We start from the raw sequence: 21,807 nt of genomic DNA on the forward strand, positions 1-21,807 counted from the left end.
TTTTCTGTTAAGAGTCTAAGAGTTACATATGTGGGTTACATGTAGCCTGCTTAAATCTTCAGATCAGACGTAAGAAGAGAACCTTGGTGAACTCAAAATGAACTGAAGCCATGCTAACACTGTCATTAACCCTATGAGGGTAAAGCCCTAATACCCAACGATCTTCTCCTAGGTGTCATTTGCCAGCACTGGTGTATGAAGCACTAGGTTTCCAGCACTGGGATTAAGAGAATACACTCAAACTCTATGATCATTTGTATGATTTTTAAGCTTATAGAGAATTAGTTTGAAATAATCAATATTGGTTATTATTTAAATCCTCAAAATTGTCTCATGAAAATAACTGTCATATTATACACTTTATTTTACAATAAAAAGCCCTTCAGATTTGTAGTAAACGTGGTGGTGCATGGCAGCAATCCATGTACTTGAGAGATGGCTAAAAGATAATCATGAATTTGAGGCGAACTTGGCTTTTTATATCAAGTCAAAGGTGACCTGAACTATAGAATGAGACCCTGCCTCTAAAACCAAAGCCTTTAGCAGAATGATTGACTAACTTGTATAGGATCTGGATTCAATTCCAGCACCATAAACAATGATACATAACCCAGTCTATGACAGAACAACCAGATCCTTTAAGACAGACAAGGTATGCAGATTTGAGTGTATTCAAAAGAATCTGTCTAGGGCCAGGGAGATTGTCCAGCTGTTAAGAGCAGGTACTGCTCTTGTAGATGACTGGGATTCAGTCTCTAGCACTCACATGGCAGCTTGCAATCATATATCATTCCAGTTCCAGGGATCTCTTCTGATCTCTATGGGCTCCTGAACACACGTGGTACACATGCATATGCTCAGGTGCACATGGGAACACATTGAAGAGAAGGAACTGTATGGGGAAATAGCTCTATTTCAGTTACTGAAAATATGTTTAGAGAAGCAGTTGAGCATTAATGATAATTTCCTCATTAGAAAGCAGACTAGTCAAGGATAGAATACCATCTGAGGATCATACACAATATCATTGGAAAGTGTAAAGACACCAAACATGCCTTGGTGCTCTCTCAGGTAACATCACTGTGGTCGCTCCTTAGACTTGCTGCCTAGGGGTCCTCCCATACGAATGTGAGTGTTAAACCCTGGCCTCCAGGTCTATCCCTTTGACCATCCCACATTTTCAATGGCTGCTTCTCCATTAATTAGTATCTTTTGCAGCCATCCTATCAGAACATTTTAATCTTCCCCTTCTCTCCAGGCTTAGCACTTTCTTGTTTGAACAACTTTAAAAGTCCTGGACCCTATAGCTAGCTAAAGTGTTCCTGGATATTTAAAGTCTGAGTGGCTTCTTCTGTTGTTATTGGAAATGTACTACATTCATTTCTCTTTCTCAATGAATGCTATGTTGCTTAGGACACAGTGTTTCTCATGCTGTTCTCATTGGAAGTGAAATAAATTCAAAGTAGTGCTCCCTCTATTCCTCTAGGTAGTACTCCTTCTCTTCCTCTAGGTAGTGCTCCCTCTCTTCCTCTAGGTAGTGCTCCCTCTCTTCCTCTAGGTAGTGCTCCCTCTCTTCCTCTAGGTAGTGCTCCCTCTCTTCCTCTAGGTAGTGCTCCCTCTCTTCCTGCCAGAATAGTAGGTATCTATGAAACCACTAATGAGCTGTTCTTGTGGAACTTTTGTCTCCTTAGGATAGCTCTCCAGCTCTCCAAACATGACTTGCATTTTTGACAACCCTTTTCCAGTCACTACACTATTTCATTTCATTAATCTTTATTTTATTCATTATTTGTGCTTCAGTTTGTATATGGAAGTCAGACACATGGTTCTCTCACTCCACTGTTACTTCCTTTCAGTAAGCACCTGTGCCCAAGGAGCCATTAACTGGGCCTCTCCCTACTTTCTACATATAACTATGCACTTCGATATTTATAGTCCATTCTTTTATTTGTGTGTGTAAGAAAGGTCTCCTAGATCCAGCTGTCCTCAAATTCACAGTGATCCTTCTTCCTCAGCCTCCTGAGTGCTAGGGTCACACACATGCCATGTCTGACCTAGGGTCACACACATGTACTGTCACATCTGACCTAGGGTCACACACATGTACTGTCATGTCTGACCTAGTGTCACACACATGTACTGTCACATCTTGCCTAGGGTCACACACATGTACTGTCGCATCTGACCTAGGGTCACACACATGTACTGTCACATCTGATCTAGGGTCACACACATGTACTGTCGCATCTGACCTAGGGTCACACACGTGTACTGTCACATCTGACCTAGGGTCACACACATGTACTGTCATGTCTGACCTACAGTCCAATTTTGATTCATTTGCCTCTGTTTTTTGTAACTTTTTTTCTAAACGTTTGAAGACTAATAACCATTATAAAATCTCTAAACAACCCACAAACCACGGTGCTACTCAGAAATAGTAAAGCCTTAAAAAATAAAACAATGTGTATCAGTGACAGCCCAGATTGTACGCACTCATCAATTTCAGAATTTGTCACGGATTGCTATCTGCTATGGCCACACAGTCACCTTTAATCTGTTTCCAAAACCCCTGACTAAATCAGTTGATTTTGAGTCACCCTGATTAACTTTGACAACAGTCAGGTGACTCATCACATCAGAAGCAATCTATCTAGCTATTTCATTTTGCTGATTTCCCTGTGGATTTGCAATGGAGCAAAGCTGTGAAGTTCCCACGGGCTGCTTTATTGGTACTGGAAATATTGCTATTTCTTACCTGTAACCTGGTGTGGGACACCAAACACTTTCTTCTACCAGTGTGTGCCTTATTGGGCAGACGTTGTTTTGGAATGGTGTCCAACCTTTGCTCATTTGAACCACTAGCGGCTGTGATGACCTGAAGAAAACCCACACACGACTGGGCTCATCCACTTTCCAGTACGGAAGGGAAAGGCTTATTCTCTTCCCTAAGGACTCACGGCAGTTACTAGAGGAAAAGACCAAGGGGTCCCAGCCTCTCTAAGATTTACAAATAGCTAATGGTTTCTAGGGAAAAGGGCTCACAAGGCCATACCCCACCCCAAGAATGTATAGATAATTAACCCTTGCTGCAGAGGGACATTTTCCTTTCAGTGTGGGTATCTGTGTCCATAAGTAACCCCAATTAATCTCCTCAGTTCACCAAGCTAGACTTGGGTGGGGTCCTAGTTTGCTTCCCTGTTGCCATAACTAAAAACATTCTGACAAAAAACAACTTAGGGGAGGGATGGGTTCATTCAATTTACAGCCTGTAGTCCATAATGAAAGGGAAGCCAAGGCAAGAGCCTAAAGGCAGGAACTGAAGCAGAGACCATGGAGGAAAACTACTTATTTGCTTGTTCCCTCAGGCTTGCTCAGCAACCTCTTTTGTTCATCCTGAGTCCACAGACCTAGGAATGGTGCCACCCACAGTGGGTTGAACCTTTCTACATCAATTAGAAATCAAGAGAATGCTCTCCACAATGCTCCCAGTCCACTCTGATGGAGGCAACAGTTGCTGCCCCCTCTTCCAAAGCATTTCAAGTTGACAATCCAGATTCGCTCTCAGGGGGGGGGGGTGGCTTGTTTCTGTTATTGGGTATATCACTATCTAGGATAAGATGTTTTGTTCACTATGTCTCTTCAGAAAAAAAATCCATACAACAATTTACAAGCCCTGTAAGAGTTATTATGTCTACGTTCTCCAGTATGCTAGACAGTCATTCATTTTCTAAGAATAGAAGTGCATGAATCAGTAAACACATTATATAATCCCTGAACCACTGTGGCTGATGTGGGCCTTCCATGTCTGCCAAGTAAGAAATTCCCTCCTCTTTCTGTTGGCTAGAACAATTTCTGCGATGTCTTCATTACTCCCTAATTGTCTATATAGTTTTTTTTTTTTTTTTGCTTCGTTTCTCTTGTTAAGGGGAGATTTAAAAAATGAGTTCAATAACTCAGCCGTTTTAGATCATCATTAATTTCACGGTTTTCCTCATTCATTAGTGGACCTATTTTCCTGTGGCTTTCTTTTCCCTCTGGGTCTTTTTTTTTCCCTCAAAAAAGGAAGTCTCACTTCCTTTAACCATTTCTTCCCCTTTCCCTGGTCATCCTTCTGTCTCCCCTGGGAACTCAAACAGAATAGTAAGGGAAAATATATTTGATTCCTCTGGCCTCTCCTCAGCCTTGTTTTATATTTTCTGTGAAAAGTTCTGTTATTGTGCTGGCTGAATTTTAAAAGTCTTCCTATTCAAATGACATTTATAGCTAACTTTCAACAGAGAATGCTAACTGTGCTCTCGGCCACTGAAAGGCAACCTACCTTTAAATTAAAATTTGATATTGGGACCATTGTTTTGATATCACCATACATGGTTTCTGCAGCCAGCCTAAACTCCTGATGCTGCCCAGGCTTGGACTTTGTCTCATATTAGAAGTACACCCTCCTCCAGAATTTAATAAAAGCCACAACTCCTTTCCTTACGCCTCTGATATGTGTGATTTTCCAACCACAGAAACCTTGTGTAACAAATGTATAGTACTAAGCAAAGGATGTTTTTCTATTTGATTGTATGAATGTCAGCTTAATGTTCCTGTCTGTAATACTGACTCTTGAGAAGATACCCTAAATTAAATGTGTTTATATACATGGTGGTCTTACCAAAGGGGCCATAAAGATTCTACTTAGAAAATTTCAATATTTCTAAAGGTCAGCTTCTTTCATTTCCTTCTCCCCACTCAGGATAAAATTGCTTGCCTATCAGTTAATATAAAATGAAGTGAAATCTGAAAGCAACTAAAATTTGCCTGTTCTGGGTTTTCATCTGAACTGTCTAGTTTCTATATGCTGGGCATTGAGTAGCTTCCGTAAGTATGCTGCAGTTTTTCAGGCCAGGCTCTTCCTGAGTCAGTAAAGGGAAGTCTAGTTAGTCATATAACATTCCACTTTCCCAAAATAATAAGCACAGGAACTTATTCAAATTAAATGTAGCACTTTAAAAAATAAGGCAATGTACCAAATATGAAATACAATAGTTTTGAAATGTCTTCTCCAAGAGTCAAATTAAATTTCACAACATATATGGGAATTCGACATTATCTCTTCAGGGAGTTGGAGAGATGACTTCATGGTAAGAGTGAGATTATTACTCTTGTAAAGTACCTAAGCTTGGTTGCCAGTGTCCAGAATGAGCAACTCACAACCCCTGTAACCCTAGCTTCATAGGACCTATTGTCTTACTGCCTCAGAGGACATTTGAAGTTGCGTGCATATGCCCACATACAGACACGTGTGCACACATGTGTGTACAGCCACCCTTTAAACAAGTTCTCTTTAAAGAAAAAAAACGTTAATTTTCTGAAGTCTAGGAAACTCTATTGATGTCTTGCCTTATATATGTTTATTATGCCCGTCCTAGGCTTGGATGTTTGTAAACACAAAAGTGACGGCCATACAGAGCTGTGGTGGCTGGTGTGGGTCCAATAGGAACTCGCTAAATTCTTCTCTGGTGCTTTCTCATGGTGGTCAGTAGGAGGTAGGTTTAGTCAAATCTCATGTCCTACATTCTCATAAACATCAAATGTTCTGAGTACAGAAAGATGGTCCAGGAATGCTTGCTGATCTTCCGGAGTTCTCAACAGGTTCCCAGCACCTGCATCAGGTTGCTCAGCAGCCTGTAACTCTGACCTCTAGGCCCCTGAACTTGTGCTCATAACCACACAAGGACATGCATAGATAATTAAAAGTTAGAGTAAAATAAAGGCCTCTATCATGGTGCGCCCACAAATAAGAAGAGTCCCACCACCAGTTCTTTTGAAAGAATACCTGATTTTCTCCTTTCTGGCAGGATCTAATGTCTATTCTTTCCCACAATTCCTCTGACCTCCTGGGCACCATCTTTGCTTACTGCTGGGGTATTCCCTAGGCTGCTGGGTTCCAATCGCCATACATTAACCATGCATTTGTGATTTTTTTTTTTTAGAAAAAAGGCTCTGAACAGAGTTATAAAAGCTTTGAATGCTGAACCACAAAGGAGCAGTTTGAGCACATGAAAGCTAATTCTTGAAAAACCCAAATTCACAGAGATTCGAAGTCACGAGTAGGATGAGCAGAACTCATCAGGTGTGGCAGGAAAGGGCCCCTACCCAGCAGAGCCCTGGAAAGCTGTCGCAGGCAGTGGCTCAGAGCTCTGCCTCCCTCAACCTGTCACTTTCTAAGGCTGCTGGGTTCCGATTATTCAGTCTGCTGAGTTTTTTCATTATAGGTAACTAATGTGTCATTTCTATTTAATGACGGTCTTCTTCCATTTCCTCCTGCAATTACAGTACATGATCAGCCATTTAATTGTGGATTTCAAAAGAAAATGCTGTGTAACAATATTTAGAGCCAGTTTATAGAAACAAAAGATGTCTAGAGCCCCAAATCAAGGGGAGTGTCCCCTTAATGTTACTCATAAATATTCCAATGCGTTTCCTGCAGTGATCTTGGGTTTGGAGTGTTCTGCTGGAAAATATTGGTTGTCAACTTGATAGGACCTAGAATTACCCAGGAGACAAATCTCTGCATGTGTCTGTGAGGCAGTTTCTAGACGGGGTTAGCTGAGAAGGGAAGAGGCACCTTCAATGTGACACTTTCCCACTGGCTGGGGTCCTGACTCCCTACAAAGGACACAGCATTCTGATTCCTGCTTCCTGACTGCAGGGCACTGTGGTCAGATTCCTCACGCTCTAACCTTGTAGCTTTCCTGCAACGATGGCCCATATCCGCAGACTGTGAGTCAAGCATAACCCCCTCCCTCCATTTGCTTTTGTTGGCAGTCTGTCCTGGAAATGAGAAGAGTAACCAACACAGGTGTGGGTTCTCCCACAGTTGGGAAGAAGGCAGTCATCTATCAAGCTGCCTCCTTCTGTACTCCAAACAGCCAGCATCCTACAGTAAGGAGAAACTGCCCTCCTCTCCCTCCAGCTGGCACCTGGACCGTCTCTGCCTACTCCACATTGGTTCTGCTGTCTCCTCCTTTGGAATTTCTCCTCTCTCCTTTATGAAGGTCTGAAGAAGAACATTTTGGTCTCACTGTAGTCTCTGCGCTGCTCATTAACAAATCAACTCAGAAAACACAGCTTCGTCCCATTGCTCAGCCCCTTCCTGCTCCTGCTAGAACTCTGTGTCTAATCCATCCACTGAGAATTCCAGTCACAGTCTTGCACATAATAGAAATTGGATTCACCATTTTTCAATTTCAGTGTATATACGTGGACTCAGGTGTATGGATGTGCACCCTTACAGTGAGTGCCCATGGAGGCCAGGAGAGGGGGCTGGAAAACCTGGAACTGGAGTTGTAGGAAGTTGTGAGCCACCTGGTGTGGGTGCTGGGAACTGAATCCCTATTCTCTGCAAGGGCTGCAAGTGCTTTTAACCATGGAGCCCTTTCTCCAGCACCTGAATTTATAATTTTTGAAAGACAATTATGACTCCAAACCACACACTGAAAACTACGGCAATAGGAAAGAACATTTTACTCAACTACTGTGATTTAATTGTAAATAACCATGATAGTAATCATAATTGAAATAATAGTAATATCAGTACTTAGGAATCATCTTTAATAAAGAAAACATTCATAACTCACAAAGCAGATATAGAATTCTCTCACTCTCATTGTTACTCATAATCACAAGCAATGTACAAATGACACACAGGAATATCTATATTTCAGAATGCTCTGTCTCCTGTTACTCTTCTACTCATTTGCACACCCAAAAGCTAACTTGTCTAGGTGTAGTGTCTCTATCCTGCTCTTTGTTCAACAAACAGGAATGCATACAGGCGTGTATTATATCCATAGCCCACAAAAGCTCAGAGTTTTCCCCAGTTTTGTGAAAAAATAAAAAAATGCATAACCCAGGGGCCATGGAGATGGCACAGTAGGAATCATGCTTGTCTTGCATGAGGGCCTGTGTTAGGTTCTGAGCTCCAGCACCCACGTACAAAGCTGAATGTGGTACTATAGGGATGGAGGCATACGAATCCCTAGGGTCTTCTAGCTAGACAGGTTAGCCAACTGCTGAACCCAGATTGAGTGAAGAACCCTGTCTTTAAAATAAATAAACTAGAGAAGATACTGTAGTCAACTTGTGGACAGACATGCCTGAGAACACAGCAACATCTACACATACACACACATACACACACACACAGAGAGAAACACACAGAAACATACATACACACACATGTATGCATGCATGTGCATGTGGGAAGGCACAGCCCAAAGGCATTATAAATGTATAATGAGAAGTAAGTAGCAGTAGAACTTTGGGTTTGTAATTTGTTTCACTGGTTACATTTTAAACAGATCTGTATGAGTTACTTTCTCATTCTACACTGACTAACTTCAGAAATAGTGTTTTGCCCATCATTTATTTTTTTTTTTCGTTCTGTTTTGCTAGGAAGCCTTCCCTCAGACAATATTGGATGACTCAAAGCTGAATATGTCTCAGAGAGAGGATGTGATCCATCACCATGAGAACAAAGGCACCAAAACAAACCTAAAGACTGAGCTTCATGATGCTCCCATTGTATGATGAATTGAAGTCCATATATCAATCACGCCAAAGACAAGGGAGGCCTTAAAGTCACGCACAACTTTTGACATCTCAACAGGACTTTGTCATCTATAAATGTCATGCTTAAAACCTACACAAACAAGTCACATAACTCACTTTAGCTAAGTTTATGATTTTTGTCTGGGGCCTCCATTCTCAGATACCCTCAGCCATATGTGACCCAAAGTACATAACATGGGTTGGGCAAACTTGTTAGAATACAACTTCTGAGACAGGTGAAGTATCTTGGTGAGTAAAGCTACTTGTTATGAAGCCTGGAAAAAGTGATCCAGGGTCCAAAATGGTGGAAGATGAGAATTGACTTCTGCAGGCTGTCCTCTGACCCCATGGGCTGAGGCAAGGATATGTCCATATGCATGCATATAAACTAAATAAGAATGTAACAAAAGTAACATGAGTTCTTGGTAGGAAAATAAAATGTGGTATGTTAAATCTCTTGGAAGAAGGCTCGTTTAAGATAAACTCTTAAAAGAAGGGAAAACAAGATGAGGCTGGATGTGTTTCCTGCACTCAGACACTAAGCCAAACAGCCTGAGTTTGATTCCGAGACCCAAAAGACGAAAGGATGAACTGACTCCTGCAAGAGGTCTTCTACTGCCACACACAGACTGAGGAGTGGGCATGTAGACACAGACAAATAAATGTAACAATTTAAACAGTGATGGAGTAAAAGAGACCAAAACACCCCCTTCAGCATCTCCAGGCACCCAACACCATCACGTTACTTCCCATAGATAGATAGATAGATAGATAGATAGATAGATAGATAGATAGATAGAGATAGAGATAGAGATAGAGATAGAGATATGGGAACTACACATCTGCAGTTCACTGCTGAGCCAATCAGACAATTCTGAATTTCAGTTGGCTCCCTATAAGATTTTTATTTTTATTAAGAATAACCTGCATGTGTAGTGACTTCCAAAGACTTAAAAAGTAATCCATGTATAAACCTGTCAGCAAATTACAAATATGTTGCATCAGTTTTCAATAGGAAAAAATGTAAGCACATTAATATTTCCATATTACCATATATCTCAAAATTCCCAAGGAAATCTGGCAAAAGTAATCTAGTATTCCTAATAAATCATTGTTAAAGAAAACACTCACCTATATACATGGTTCTTTTCACTCAACATTTTCCTTAGTCCCTGTTTGGATGAAGATACTGCAGTAGCTTGAATGTGAAATGAATGATAATGATCCCCACAGGCTCAGATGCAGGAACACTGAGGCCCCAGCAGGTGGTGTTCTTTGTGAAGTTGGTGGAACATTTAGGAGCTGGAGCCTCCTTGAAGAAGGCAGGTCATTAGAAGAGAGCTTTGCAGTTGTATAGCCTACTCCCACTTCCTGTTTGTTCACTGGGAATGCTGAGGCTGGGCTCCTGCTCCTGTGACCATGCCTTCCCACCATGATAGACTCTATCCCTCTGGAACTGAGCCAGAATAGACCCTTTCTCCCCTAAATTACTAGAGTCAGGGATTTTTTTTTCATAGCAAGCTGGAAAGAAAATGAAGACAGTTACCAAGGGGAATGCTGAAATAATATTATTAGAAAGATGACATCATTATGATAAATCCATAGTAATTTCTACATCATGCCCCATTAAGGTTTCTTTTTACACTAGCCTGGTATAGTGGTATAATTCCTTGTAGACTGTTGTATTAGTAGAGATGAATCATAATTTACCATGGTGCTATGACACCCCTGTTTAAATCACCAGTTCAATGAAGTCTTTTTTCTGTTGTTTGTTCATTACTACACACCGACACTGACACCAACACACACACACACATACACACACACGCACACACACACTTCCCAAAACAGTATCTCCTGCTATTTCTGCAAGCTTGATCTCATAGTGTAGAATTATGGTTAAAATCATTTATTTGGAGGATGTAAAGATGACTAAGTAGATAAGAACTCTTGTTGAACAAGCATGAGGACCTAAATTGGAATCTAAATAAGCCATATAAAATGCTTAACATGATCAAGGGAGAGCTTGTAACACTAGTGCTGCTGGGAGCAGTAACAGGACAATTGCTGGAGCTTGCTAGCCGCCAGCTTAACTACAGTTTCCTTCAGACACCACAAACACACACACACACACACACACACACACACACACACACACACACATACACACACACACACACACGTCTATTTGAAAGTTGGGCAAACTGAAATCACTTTTTAAAGTTACTGGTACATATAGACATTGATACCCATAGAAAATTTTCAGATTTACACCCTGTTCCTGTGTTATCATGGATAGGTAGAAATATTCTTTCCCATACATTTCTGAACCACTGTATATCATAATTTCAGGTGTTATTTTAAACAGTAGATTTAATGCTCATGTTGTTTCGGTCATGTTTAAAGTTATAAAAGTTGACTATTTTTGTTTGAAAGCTATTGATACCTGTATGGAAGACAGCCTAACATAATTATCTACATTTTAGATTGGTAAGTCTGGTGACTATGATTTGTAAGTTTACTGCCAATGCAATGCTCCCCATGGATGACCAGCATTTTCCTTGCCTTTCTGTCTTAAGTTTGTGTTTGATTATAACCATGGTGATCCTTTTTTTTTTTTTTGCCAGGAAGATCACTTTTACCATGTAAATTTGAATGTTTCTATATATTACCCATTTTATTTTCTTCTTTATGCACGGGGTGTTTTCCCTGTAGTCTGTGTGCTACACACATGCAGTGCCCAAGGATGCCAGAAGATCCCTTGAACTACTTTGCTTAGCCATTCTCTTCACCATGATGTATTAAGTAATCTAAAGCCACGAACCAATAAAAGTCTGGCCTCTCATAAGTTTTTCTGGCAGACATTTTATCATAGAAATGTAAAAGTGACTGACATAGTTGTTACTAAATTACCCTGATGGCTTTAGGGATTTTATCAACTAATATAAAATCTAACTATATTCAGTTACATTTTCTGAAAACAACAGTTATTTTTAACCATGATGTTATTATGTACAGCTTCTGTTGTATTCTTTAGTCAGGTTTCCAACATGAAAACCTGAATTATATGTGATTTTTCCATTACAGTGGAACTCAAGGATGACAGATCTATTTGGTTCTGAGCTCTCCATCCATGATTGGCTGACTTCATTGCATTTGCTTCTATGGGAAGACAAGAGGGGAATGGCAAACTAACAAAAACCATCATCATCAACAATGACAACAAAAACAGTCACATCAGAGAAATCAGAGCACAAAGAGAAAGAGAAAATAAAGCCAGGAAAAAGGATAGTATCCCCCACAAGTCTATAGCAAGGCCCCACTTTTCCATTTTAGACTCACCCCCTAACATTCTGTCACTCCCTAGAAGTGCTCCAGATTATGAACTCCGTAATGGAAATATCCAAAATGAAGCTCAAATCTTCACTATTGATCGCTCCCCATGTCCATCTACCAAAAACTGAGCCATTAGGAAACAGCCTTGAGGGCAGTTTAGATTCAAACTCTAATGGATTAGAAGCTCATTTTCTGACTCTCTGGGGGGTTTGTACTTATTTATGACATCTTCAAACACTGTGTTTATGTATGATAACTGTGTGAGTATATGCCACATGTATAAGAGTGCCTGGGAAGCTCCAACAGAGACTTAGACCACCTAGAGAAGGAGTTACATGTATGTATGTGCTGTGCATGATGTTACCTAGCCAGGAGAGAGAGGCAGGGAGATTTTGAGTTGGAGGCAGCCTGAGGTGTGAAATGAGATCTCATTTCTAAACAAAACAGAACAGTTTTCATAAAATGCTAACTGCAGAAGATGTTGTTATAATTACCCCAAGCTGAAAACTACCAAGATATTACCCAAGAGGTTAATAAGTTTATATTCCACTACTGAGTATTATTTATCAGATAGATAAATGAATTTCCAAGTTGCAGCACTATAAAGATAAACTTTATCTTCATGCCTTATGGCCAAACAAATTGATTTTTAAAAAACTGCATTATATCATTTCAGTAACTTGACAATCTTCCAGTAGCACATGCATGAAGAGAGTAAAAGATAAATTTGTGTGGGGCAGGGATCTTTAGCGGAAGCATAGAGGGTTTTCAGAATGCAAGATGGTTCTGTTTGATACTAACAGGCTGCACACGTAGCGTGAACTGTTCCAACCCCAAACACCTTTCCAGTAGGGAGAGTGAATTCTCAGGTACCCAGAAGACTGATGGAGTCAGAGCCAAGTTCAGGCTATGGTAAGAGAACCCCTCTGTACTAATCTCACTCAGTTCTGTGGCCAGACACAGAGACTGCAAAAGTAAACAGAGTTGGTAGGTTGGTGGTTCAAAGCACTGGATGGAAGCGTTTCACTCCAGTTCCTATGATTGCTTCCCATAGGGTACCATACTAACAATTACAAACACAGTTACAATAACACCATATTACAAGGAAAGGAAATGACATCGGGTTTTTTACCATTCAAGTGGGAATGTAGCCATGAGTAAGAGGGAGAAGCCAGGTCAACCCACAATACAACAGACTCATTCCAGAGACATCAGTAGGAGTTTGGGCTTAGCTTAAGAGAGACAGTCAAATATAAACTATTTATGTAAATATTTACATATACAGTTAAAATACACAGAGTCCCTTGTTATGACTCCTTAAAGGGCTTAAGACAATGAATGTTAGATGACTTATAACAAGCAAACTGTGTATATCTAGATTTTACTCCATTAAAATTCTTTGGAGCTAGCAACCCTTAAAGAAGTAGGGGAATATAGCCGATTTTAGGGGTGGCACATGAAGTAAAATTATTCTAGAGCATCCTGTAATGCCAGGTAATGAACAATACCAGTCCTTACAGAATTTGGTATTTTAAAGAGACAAACCAGCAAAACATGGAGACGTCTGAATCACCAAACAAGCACACAAATATTGCACACAAATAAGCACACAAATATTGGATTAGAATCCAAAGTTAAAAAAATCAATATATGTCATGATTCACATTGATTTGATACGTAAGTAAATAAGCGAGGGAAAGGACAAGATTCACTCACAGAATTCAACAGAACGATGGAAGGAAAATGCCCTTCGCGATTAAGCCTGTGTCCTAAATCTTCATCTGTGAGCTATTTCTACTGAATTCTTTTCAAAGACCACATGATGGAAGGGAACAAGGACAGTAACTGTACAGGATACCAAATATCATGCCCAACAACTGATGGAAGGCACCATCTACAGGGATGAATCATGAAAATCATATGTCTCCTTGCTGTATGTATAAAGATGAGCTTTAATTTTACATCTGTAGTTATATTCTTCCAAACCCACAGCACTAATTTATTCTGGGTCTCAAGCAATGCCTGTGGGAAAAAAATTAGCCAAATTCCCACAGAGAACCATCCTAAAAAATACTTGACCAATATCTTTCAAAATTGCCAATGCTATCAAAACATGTGTGAGCATCTGTTACAGTGACACGAATGTTAAAGAGATCCAAAACCTATATATATGTAGAGTGAGATCCTACCTAGCAGGAGTCCAGGAAGAGAAGACAATGTCAGATTGAGTAAGAACAATAAATTTGGCCTGCCACGGTGACACAGGTCTTTAATCCCAGTATTTGGGAGGCAGAGGCAGATAGATCTCCAGATCTCCAGGCAAGTAGAGTTCTAGGCTGGTTTTGTCTACATAGAGAGTTCCAGAGCAGCTAGAGATACATGGTGAGACTCTGTTTCAAAAGTAGTAATAATGAAGTTTTAGAAGGCCATTTAGAATGGGGTTGGGAAGATGGCTCAGCAAGGACCTAAGTTCCAACTCTGAGAGCTCATATAAGTGAATGCAGTGGTGAGTATCTGAAGCCTCTGCACTAGAGGACAGGTAGGAGGCAGAGTCATGACAATCTTCAAAACCGTGAGAGTAAACTAGTCAGCCCTTCCTTGAACAACAAGGACAAAAAAAAGAGACCTTGTTTCAAAAAGGATGTCTGCTGACCACATATATTGAAAGGATCAACCATCTAGGGGACAAAGATTAGCCCGTGTTAGTGGAAGCAACAGTTGTCCATCCATACCAGGAAATGAAAACCATACCCAGTCAAGCAGAGAAAATCCAGCTGGCTCCTTCCTCTGGGTCCAGCTGCAGGTTTCTAGGTGAGCTGCCCCAGTGGGGAGTTAGAAAGAGAGCAGTGGCAGTGATGGTGAGGGCTCAGGCAAAGGATGAGGGTGATTCCCAGTATGGGGGAATAGAGGTTTAAAATTGAATTTGATAGCCGGGCGGTGGTGGCACACGCCTTTAATCCCAGCACTCGGGAGGCAGAGGCAGGCGGATCTCTGTGAGTTCGAGACCAGCCTGGTCTACAAGAGCTAGTTCCAGGACAGGCTCCAAAGCCACAGAGAAAACCTGTCTCGAAAAACCAAAAAAAAAAAAAAATTGAATTTGATTTCAAAGATTTTACGTGCACAAGGTATTAAGAGCTGTGTCAATGAGTTAGACTTTAAGTTATACGATGGTCCAAATTTTAGTAAGGTGAGTCAATGGAAAGCTGTAAAATAAATGGTAGGATATGGATAGTAACACACAATTCAACAGAGCAGTGATTAGCAAGAAACAAAGTCACTTAACCTTCCCACCCTACCAAGGTGAACATCTGATGAAGTAGTTACTGAATAAAAGAAATCTGAGATGTGCTACTGTCCTTATCCATCAGGAGCTGTGACTGGGCCTCAGCTGTGATGAAAGAGATGCACAGCAGGACCTCCTTTTATTTATTAATACCAAGAAGCTATTATTCAACTCAGCATGGGCCACTGGGTATAACGGCAGCGACTTGCTGCCCATTCGCCTGTTTACAAAGCACACTGGAGGACAGGCCTCAGCCTCCAGTGACATTCTCCTTGACATCTCACTCACCTGCTTTTCTCTCCTCTCATCTGCCTCTGAGAGAGTTTGACCACTGAGGAGTAGATCAGCTTAACAGTAGCACAGTTGATGCAGCTGCTACCGTCTACCTACATAAGCCCTCCACATGAGGAGGAACTCAAAGAGTGTGGTTTTTCCAAAGGACAGCTGACCAATCAAAAAGTTTCTGAGAAAGGCAATATTACCTCTTCCTGGGACCCAAACAGCAACTGTTCAATGTCAGAAAGCTAGGAGACACTGACATTGACAGAACTTGATTTCATTTCATTTTGGGGAAGAAGAAAAAAAAAATCAAAAAAAATTTCCAATGTTATTTTAAAAATTATTTTTGAACATTTCATATGTGTATATATACTGTATTTTGATCATATTTACCTATACAACCTTCTCTCATCTCCTTTGTCCAACCCACTGACTCCTTCACAGATAGTCCCCAATCTACTTTCATGCCTGCTGTCTGTCTGTCGCTGTGTCTGTGTCTCTCTCTATATATCTGTCTCTGTCTCTGTCTGTATGTCTGCCTCTGTGTGTGTGTGTGTCTCTGTGTGTATATTGCTTACAAGGTCATGGAGAATTTACCAGTGTCTATACCACTGAAGAGAATCTCTCTCTCTCCCTCTACCAGCATCTGTTAACTGCCAAACAGCTCCTTCTAGAAACCTTGTCTTATAGTAGATGGCAGGTGCTGCAGAGGCAAATGACTAAGCACAAGGACTAAAAACAACTGCTCAAGGGGACAATTGCATCACCTCACTCCAAGGCTCAGCGAACATCCCTGGGTCCAACTGCATCACCCAGTCCAAGGCTCAGTAGACATCCCCAAAGGGGCATGAAGAGTTTGTGGAGGAAGACTTCAGAAGACTGTCTTTGGTTCATGACCTGACCACACTCAGGAACTTGTTACGGCCTTGGTTACCTGTACAGACCCACACAAGATAGAGCCTCTCAACATTCCAACATGGATATGGAAGGTTCATGAGGCCCCATCCCACCCTAAGAATTACCAGTCACTAATGTTTTACATTTTAAAATAATTTCAAACTTCAAAATTGCACAAAAATGAAAATGGCAAAAATAATACAATAATACATTTCTGATTTCACTGTTAGTATTTTGTTCTCTTAACTATGTGTCTATGCTCTTTTCTGGTCTGAACCATTCAACTATGATATATGGCGTACCTCTCTGCCTCTTATACTTCATGAATATTTCCTGGCGATGGGGATGTTCTATTACACTCCACCAGTACAGCTGACACTCTCATAATTTACACTAATTCTGCACTTTGTCTAACTCACCATCTATTTCCCCCTTTTGTCAGCTGGCCGAATAATGTGCTTTAAAGATTTCCAAAAGTTCTTTGAAGCTTGATCTTCAGAGGAGAAAAGACAATCTGAACAAGCACACATCAGAAGTTGTGGAGAATTGACTCCACAGGATGCCAAGGAAACCTATGCAGCCACAGAGCATCTTTATCACCCCAACCTGTGTCTTGCTACAAAACCAAAAGTTATAAGAAGGTGATAAAAAAAAGCCAAATAAAGATACAGAAATATGACTTTAGATAGCTCCTGGTATAGCTGGTCTTCTTGGAGGACTTTCAATTAGTACGGTAATATTAAATATTTCAGGGTGTGTTTGTCCACAAAGAAATCCAGGTGGAGTCCACGATTCAATTCAAAGCCAAGCACAAAACTGCATTGCTGAAATTCAAGAGCACAGAGGGGTGGCTCAAGCTAGCAATTCTTCGTCATACCTAATAACAACTTTTTCAGTTGTCTGTGAGTGTGTGTGAGAGAGAGAGATGGAGGGGAGGTAGGAAGGGAGAGAGACAGACACACACACACACACACACAGACAGAGACAGAGAGAGAGGCAGAGAGAGAGACAGAGACACAGAGAGAGAGAGACAGAGAGAATGGTGTATACATGGTGTGCTTGAATTAAAACGAGGCATTCCTTCATCATTCTGCCTTCTACTTTTGAGGGATGGTCTCCTCTGAACCTAGAGTTAGTGTTTATCAGCTAGGCTGTATCAAGCAGCTCAAGATAATGGTCTCACAGCTTCCTGTTGCACCACAATGAACCCTTAGCTCTCTGGAACTGTATGACCAAAGAAAGCCGTTCTTTCCTACATCTTTTTGGTCACCATGTTTTGCCACAGCCACAGAGAGCTTATGAAGACACCCAGTGCTTCTCTTTGCCCTTCTGAGGCTCCCTAGAGTCTGCCTTGAATGCTCTCTGAGTATGAGCATAACTCATCTTGTAGTATTTCAACCCACATTTTCAAACTTGAACCAACTTTTTGAGGATACATTAACTTCTACAAGTGAAGTACAGTTTCAATATAAAACATAATCACCAGCAAAAGTGGACTTATCCTGAATCTGTGTGTAATTAGCTGTGGGGGCCAAGAACTTACATGAAAAGAAATAATATAAGAGAAACAAAAGACACAACAACCCTCGATGATGGAGCAGAGCCACCAGGAGGCTGCCCATCTGTCTGCATGGTTTTGGAGCATCCCTGACAGGTGGCAGATACATGGAGTGATGACCTCTGGAGATCCCCTTCCTGAACCTGTGAATAGATGAAACTGAGGAAAGCAAAGTTAATAGAGTAATTAATTCCTCCTCTGATTGTGTCTCCTCCGTCTCTCTCCCTGGATATTTAAAATAATTGTATTAAAAGGGAGAGCAAGGCTTTTTCAGAATAATTACCTCTGTGTTTTGATTGGCTGTTCTTCAATACAGGAGGGAAAAAAAGACCCCTGTTCTCAAAAGAATGTGATGAGGAGAGATGTTATTAGATTAATTAATTCATCGCTGTGATTATTTCTTGTTCGTTAGCACAGATGTGGGGAGAAGAAAAGTTCAAAAATGGAGCTCATTGTATTTTTGTTTCTGAATTGTGTTTTACTGAGAAACTTTTGCAAACTGACTCTAAAAGGGAAAGTCTGTGAATTTCTTCAGTGTGATTTCTATTATAAAGTAAAAAATAAAAGATGGTGCTTAAAATTGTAATCTGTAGTTTCAGGTGAATGTTTTTATATCCTGTTTCCCAAGTGCTTAAATTAGGCTAACCAAATGTTCATTTTGAATTTCTGTCTTACTTTTTCATGTATGATGGGAGAAACACAAGATGTCACCTCAGGAATATAGGCATTTCTAAAAGTAAGTGCAGTCTGGACTGTTGTCAAAGTCAGAGGAGAAGTTAGACCCTCCTCTTCAGGAATGTGGATTCTTTCCGGATATTTATTAATCAAATCAACATGTGTTCTTCTCTGTGTTAATCTGTAATACAGCCAAAATTGTAAATAAATAAAGCAGAATTGTTGCTCTTGTTGGCAAGAGCAATTTGCCAACATTCAAGCAAGATGCATGTATGGAGCCAATAACCACTCATAAAATCATGGAATGTAATGATTTTCAGTACTATAATACTCAGAGCTGGAGATGTGTCTTGCCTGGTAGAGTGCTTATCTAACATATAGGAGGTCCTGAATATGACCTCAGGTACTACAGTCTGAGCATGTGGTGTATGTTTGTAACTCCAGCACGCAAGAGATGGAATTAGAAGAATTAGGAGTTCAAAGTCATTCTCTGCTACAAAGTGAGTTAGAGGCCAGCCTGGTCTGCCTGAGACCTGATTTTAAAAAAATAAAAGCATAATACTCAAAGTGCAGATCTAGGGAAAAGATGATCTCATTTGAAAAAGAGAGTGTGAAGTTCACGCATTGCCACGGTTCCCCTAAGACTCCTAGATAGTGTATGCTTTTTACTATAGATGTGATGGGAGGTGGCATGGAGTCTTCAGAAGGTGAGGTTTAGTAAGAAATACTTAGCCAAGGCACTGGGCTGGTTTTCAGTGGACACTGGTTAATCTTCTTAAGATCATTCTTACGAGAGAGTTAGTCTGACCTTCTTTGGTCTCACTATGCTTCCTGCCTTGCTGTGTAATCTCTCACTCTTGTGCATTCTCCTATAACTCTGCTTTCTGAGGGGATGTGATTCAGCCAAGAGCCCTTTGCAGAGCCAGTGCTAGATGCAGGGGAGAACTGGGCTGCGGTAAAATGTGATCGCTCTAAATAAGAGTGAGAGTAAAAATAAACCACACAAGTTCAACACCCGCTGTGACTCTGAGCAATCCAGTTGCCCCTCTTTCGTCTCTGGTTGCTTCTTCTAAATGGCTTCGCTTTCCAGATTTGAGCAGGTGTGTGGGGTGGGAGAGAGTTGGCACATCTATGTAGGGTCTGTGCCCTTTTTAAAAGCACATTTCTAAGTCCCCTAACATTAGCAGCTACTCGAGGCCGTTCTGACAGTAACAGATGCAGACCTGAAGACAGGGGAGTCAAGGGTGTCGAACATGAACAGAGGAATGCAGAGATCACGGTGGCCAAAAAGCTTCACGGAAGACATGGGAAAGTTGCCCATCATCTAATGACATCATGAGAATTTAATGAGGTAAAGGTAGAGAAAGTGTTTTGAATCGTGGAGAATTTGATAATAGCCATTATTACTTCCATGTTGATTAAATATCTTCTCCTTGAAGTGGTTTTTAAAATCCCTATAATTACTTATATTAGCAATACTATTTTAGGAGATCTCAAGGCTTCCTTCCATGGAAGTAAATATCAGCATCATCCCTGGGCATGACACAGGCTGAGAAATAAGCAAACTGAACAAGAAAAATGTGATGGGATTGGGTAGGTAACACATTAAACATTATTGGAGGAGGGGGTCAGGCTGGAAGATGACTCCATAGATAAGAGCACTTACTGCACAAACGTGAGAACTTGAATTCTAATCCCCAGCACCCAGGTAAGCCTGGGCATAGCTATGAGTCCCTGCAAACTTAGTGATGTGGGGGGCAGAAATAGAAGGTCCTGGGAGTTTGCTGGGCAGATAGCCTTGCCAAAATAGCAAGATCCATGATCTATCTCACGAAAACAAAAATGAAGGCAGAAAGTCATAGAGGGAGGTAGTTGATGCAGTTCTCTAGCTCCCACAAACACACATATATGATACACACATGGACACAAGCACCCAAACCATGACAACCACAAAATCAATTTAATGGCGAAACTTGTAAAGTAGCCTAATAGATATTACCTAAATTTTCATACAGAATGGAACTTCTGATTCAAGGTTGTATATTGTACATCCTGAGGCTAAAACAGAAGGGGGTGAAAAACTCAAACTAATCCTTACATTTTCTTGGTCATTATCTATGAAGAGCAGAACAGCCTACCTAGGATGACTCTGCCCACCAAACCTCTCTCCCATTCTCTCTCTCTCTCTCTCTCTCTCTCTCTCTCTCTCTCTCTCTCTCTCTCTCTCTCTCTCTCTCTCTCACACACACACACACACACACACACAAACAGAAGAAGAAGAAGAAGGACACATTCTGAGAATGGGGCAATTTTCCTGTGTTCATGTGGGAACTCTTGGGATGGACAACCTGGCATTGTGGTGTTGTCTCTGCTCATCCACTAGTGACACCATATGGTGCATCCTTGGCAGGAAGGCTCTCATAAGCAACTAGACAGAAAGCGTTCCTGAAAACTTTCAAGTCTTAGTGCCACAGTAGGGAATTCCCATAGAAGGTGCCATTGTAAACATAACTTTGTTCCAAACGTGGAGAATCACATGGTCCCTGTGCTGACCTGTTCTTATGTTAACTTGACACAAGTGAGTGTCTTGTAGGAAGAAGAAATCTTAATCTAGAAAATGTCTCCATATGATTGGACTGGGGGCATGTCTGTAAGACATTTTCTTGATTTATGATTGATATTGGTGGGCCCAGCTCACTGTGACCTGTGCCTCTCCTGGGGAGGCGGTCCTAGATGGTATAAGAAAGAAGGCCAAGCAAGCCATGAATGAGCAAGACTGAGTATCACTCTTCCAAACTCTCTGCATTAGCTTCTGCATCAAGCTTCTTGTATTTGAGTTGCTGTATTGATTTTCCCAGGAGTGGAGTGGGAAGTGGAACTGTAAGGTGAAATAAACCCTTTCCTCCTTCAGTTGCTTATAGCGTGGTGTTTTCTCAGCTGTAGAGTTCTACAGCTGTGGGAACTCTAAAGCAAGAGATAGAAACCAGAAGGCCAGACTGCCTTTAGGCTTGAGGAGAAGGAGCAAAGGCTTAGACTCAGAAACCTGGAGTTGGAGGAGACTTGACTGAAATAAAAAAAAGTCTGTCATCCTAGCAGTAAGAGCCAAGTTGGGAAAGGGGGCTTCAAAGTCATTGACTCCAATACTTACCAACATACACAAAGCTTCTGGTACTTCCAA

The sequence above is a fragment of the Arvicola amphibius genome, chromosome 3 (genome assembly GCF_903992535.2).
Source record: "Arvicola amphibius chromosome 3, mArvAmp1.2, whole genome shotgun sequence".
Classification (NCBI taxonomy): Eukaryota; Metazoa; Chordata; class Mammalia; order Rodentia; family Cricetidae; genus Arvicola; species Arvicola amphibius.